The following is a 5,041-nucleotide window of genomic DNA, read 5'->3' on the forward strand; positions in this document are numbered from 1 at the left end:
AGGGCAGGGAGAGGGAGGGGAAGGGGAGGGGAGGGGAAGAAAGTGGTGATGAGGAAGAGGATGGAGACCAGGAGGAGGCAGAGGCAGGTACAGGCAAGCGGGCAGCTGAGGATGACTATGAAGACGACATGGATACTAAGAAGCTGAAGACTGACGAGGATGACTAGACAGCAAAAAAAGGAGAAGTTAACTAAAATTGCCACCACGACCTATTCACCCGGCACTCCCATCTCAGAATCTAAACGTGCTCACCTTCGAGTAGAGAGGTGTCTGCCCGCCGCGGCAGCGCCACCAGCATACACCGCTCTCCACCACCGCCCCACCGAAACCACACGCATATTTGCAACAGGGAGGAAAGAGAACCAAAACTTCCAAGGCCCTGCTTTTTTTCTTAAAAGTACTTTAAAAATGAAAATTTGTTTGTATTTTTTATTTACATTTTATATTTTTATACCTACTGTTAGGGGTCAGCCAGTTTTGATGATCTGCAGATGACCAAACCAGCCTTCTGGAGCATCCTCTGGCCTACTTCCGACTCTACTTGTGGTGTGACCATGTTCATTATAATCTCAAAGGAGAAAAAAAAAAAAAAAACTTGCAAAAAAAGCAAAAACAACAACAACAAAACAAATCTTATTCCGAGCAATCCAGTAACTTTTTTTGTGTATGTACTTGCTGTACTTTAAATAGTTGATTTGTACGAGACAGTTAAAAAGGCCAAAGATAAAAGGTTTTCTTTTTCCCTTTTTTTTGTCTATGAAGTTGCTGTTTATTTTTATTTTTTTATTTTTGGCCTGTTTGATGTATGTGTGAAACAATGTTGTCCAACGATAAACCAGGATTTTATTTTGCTGAGTTGTTCTAAAAAAAAAAGATGAGAGTTAATAGCTGAGGTCAGGCAGTGGACTACGCCTGATTGCCAGAGGATCCCAGAACAACAGTAGCGGTGTTTATTTGGACCTTTGCAAAGTTACAAGACACAAGGTTGCCTAGCGACTAACAGCCAACAATGTCCAGGCAGAATGTTTTTCTCAAGACTGAGGTAGTTTGGCTGCTTTAGGCAATGAGGCCTCATCCTGCCCAACCACGTCTGATCAATTTCCAGCTTCAGCAGCTCCCAACGCAAGAGATGCTTATTAAAACAACACTGCTTTTTCATATTACTCCAGAAAGAATAGATATTGTCAAAATACAACCAATAATAAATACCGCCAGGGCTGGGGAGGAAAAAAGGGATCTTTCTTCACTACTGGTAAGAACTTAAACTGGCTTAGCAAGTATGAAAATCAGCATAGAAATTCCTCACGAACCTGAAACTGGAGATCTATTTGATAGCAACACAGTTTGTCACAGCTAAATCTTGGAAATAGCCAAAATACCCATCAACCGATGAATGGATAACGATTGTTGATTTTTTTCTACAATGGAATACTACTCATCCATAAAGAATGACAAGTTTGGGCCAGGGATATAGTTCAGGGGCATAGCGCCTGCCCAACAAGCACAAGGTCCTGAGTTCAATTGCCAGTATAAAAAAAGAAAAAGAAAAAACCCTAAGGAGTGATAAGTTAGAGGCATTTCTGTTTCAGTGGATGCACCTTGAGATCATACTCTTGAGGGAAATAAATTGGATGTGTGTAAATGATGTACTGTTTTTCTGATGTGGGAAACTGGAAGTGTAAATAAGAACTAAAATATAATATATATATATATATATATATATATATATAGTGACTAGGAAGAAAGTATTAAAGTGGAAAAGAGAATTAGGGAGGAGGAGGAAGAAAGGTAGAAAGGGAAAAAGCAGGTGAAAGAAGGAGGAGAAAATGGAAACAAAGCTTTTGCAAATCAGGAGGGGAAAAGGAGTTCTCAGGAGAAGGGTATGGGAAAATGTAGAAGAATGAATATATAGCATGTACAGGTACAAATTCCCAGTGGTGAATGTGTTCATTATGTACATCTAAAATTAATGGGTTGGGAGATAGCTCAGTAGAATAAGCGCTTGTCTGGTAAGCACAGGGTCCTGAGTTCAATCCCAGGTGTCACAAAAAAAATAATTAAAATTACCAATAAACTTAACTAATTAAACAGAAAGGTTATGTGTTGGTAAATGACACCTACATTAATCTGAAGTGGTTATAAAGTCAGGCTAGATATCAGAATGTTTTTAAGAAAACGAGCTTTGATTTTTCTCCACACTTAGGGCAAGACTGCCAAACAGTCTATCTGAGGCTCTTCTGGTAAATGATGTATCAGAATGGTGCGAAAGGGCCCATCAATCCCACAGAAGTGTGTACTTGTGACACATTCAAAATCTTCCTTGTGTAAGGTGAACAGCACACACACACACACACACACACACACACACACACACACACTGTTAACTGGCACTCTTCACACCCAGCCATTGCTTGAAAGTTGCTGTGACAAGATCAGTACTTCTCTGCTAAAACCTTTTACTTGCAATTAACATTGCCTGTACTAACAGATACCTGCTGGCCCCTCACTGCTTCCCAAGATTCACTCTATGTGCTTTGCGTATATTAATGCAGTTATTCCTCAGAACAACCTACTGCTACATGCTAATATCGCTTGCATGCTATAAGTAGGGAATTTGAGGCACAGAACAGGTTGGTAATTGCTCAAAGTTACAATTGTAAGTGACATCTGGGATTCTCTATCTGAGCTCTTAAATCTGTACCTTCTTGAATTTCACCCACATGACCCAAGTGCCTTCCCAGCCCTGGATGCCACCCAACACACACACTACACCCACACGGACCTCACTTCATGTCACCCTCACTAGGAAAGCTTCCAGTTCTGGCTCTTCTCTTATGCTAGTTCTTCTGTTTTGAATATTGGCCTCTACCTTATCTCCTTCTGCCAAACAGATACAGAGACAGATCTTTTGCTTTCAGCTACCCATCTCCACTGACCTCCATTCACAGATCATTGTCCCAGAAAATTCTTCCCAGATTCTCAAGTTTAGACTGGGTCCCCAGTTCCATAGTTTTCTTCAGAGTGCTTCTTGATTTGTTAATCATTATAACAGGGTTGACTTATTATTTGTACTGCCCTTGTTTTGTACATTCAGATAGGGAGTTACTGGGCCTGCTTTTGATGCCTATTGTATTTCAAAGGTTGGCAGAGTACCTGGTTACAGTACATATATAATCACCATTCATTGAATGAATGGCACGGGTATGTATCACGGTGGTCTACAAAGCAATGCCTATTAAATTAATAAATTCATTTACATAGACTTAGGGAAAAAGGACTAAAATATTTGTGAATAAACTTAATGAAATATATGTAAAACTTACACTCTGAAAACTATGAAATATTTTTGAAACAGCTACCCATAAAAAGGCACTCCATACTCAAGGATGTGAAGATTTATTATTAAGATAATTATACTCCTTTTTAGCAACATAATTACTGTCAAAACCTCAGATGGCTTTTTTTTTTGCACAAGCTGATGAACTAATCCTCAAATTCATGTAGAATTATAAGGGACCCAGAAACACAAAACATATTAAAAAGGAACAATGAAGCTAAAGAGCCCACCAATCCTAGTTTCAAAACTTATTAAACAGAATAATCAAGACAGCATGACAATGGCATAAGGAGAGATGTAAAGATGAGTGAACTACAATAGGAAGTCCAGAAATAAACTACACATCTATGGCTGACTGATGTTGGTAAAGGTGCTGTGCCAGTTCAATGGGAAAAGAGTAGTCTTTTCAACAAATGGTTCTGCCACAATGAATACCTGCATCCAAATGAAAGAAGTTCAACTCTTCCTCATACCATTTGCCAAAGCAACTCAAAACTGAGCTACATAAATAAAGTTGACCAGCTGGGCACAGTGGTGGACACCTGTAACACCAGCTCCCCAAGACAATGAGACAAGAAGATCACAGATTTAAAGACAGAAGTTGAGAAGCTTTTGGGGATAGAGCGAGGCTGGAATTAATCAGTGCAAGCTATAAGCGTACGTGGCAATGCTACACCTAACCCCATTAATAAAAGCTGAGCTACCACTATGAAACCCAGAGAAGAAAATATGAGTCTTTGTGACCTTTGGTTAGATACAGCCTTCTTAGATATGACACCAAAAGCACAGATGAAAAACATAACTTTATTTTATTTTTTATTTGAAAAGATTTCATCAGAGAAATTAATGGAGACTATGTTGGCAAATCATACATCTAATAAGGGACTTACATAGATTGTATAAAGAACCCTAAAACTCAAGCAAAAAGACAACCTAATTTTAAAACAAGCAAAGCATCTGAATAGATATTTCTCTGAAGAACATACACAAATGGCCAATACACACATGAAAAGATGCTCAATGCCTTCAGCTATTAGGGAAATGTAAATCGAAACTAGAGTATGTAACTCATCGAGAATGTGTAAAATTAAAAAGGATGAGCATTGCAAATGCAGGAGATGCTGTGGAAAATTAGAAACGCTCAAGGGATATTGATGAGAATACTAAATGGCACAGACACCTTGGAAAACAGCACAGTAGTTCCTCTAGAATGAAGCGCAGACTGTAGCAAATATGACCCAGTAAGTCCATGGCTAGCTATATATGGGAGACAAATTAGAATATACTTCCACACAAAAATTTGTATGCAAATGTTCATGGCGGCATTATTCATAGGAGCCCAAAGTGAAAACAACTTAACTGTCTTTAAGCTGATGAATGGATGCACAAAATGTTGTATAGCCAGCCACACAATGCAGTCTTACATAGCCATAACAAGGGGTAGCAGGCTGAGTCATATTATAACATGGACAAAACTTTATTTTTTATTTTTTTACTCATTATTAACTTTACTGAAAATCAATAATTATATAGCAAATTAAAAATTGTAGACGAATATTGAAATGTGAAAGATAGAAGATATAGACAGAGTGAATTTCAGAGAAATATTTCTGAAAAGAATACATAGCATGAGATTAATAATACATTGCATATTGCAAAAAAATTTACAAAAATGAATATAACAATAAAATTGTCTAAAATAAA

General features: G+C 38.1%; 1 pseudogene; it reads left to right on the top strand.

The window, feature by feature from the left end:
- LOC101568096 overlaps positions 1-196 on the top strand; it is a 700-nt pseudogene extending 504 nt beyond the window's left edge.
- The last annotated feature ends 4,845 nt before the right edge of the window (positions 197-5,041 follow it).

This window comes from Octodon degus, unplaced genomic scaffold (assembly GCF_000260255.1).
Source record: "Octodon degus isolate 3935 unplaced genomic scaffold, OctDeg1.0 scaffold00015, whole genome shotgun sequence".
NCBI lineage: Eukaryota > Metazoa > Chordata > Mammalia > Rodentia > Octodontidae > Octodon > Octodon degus.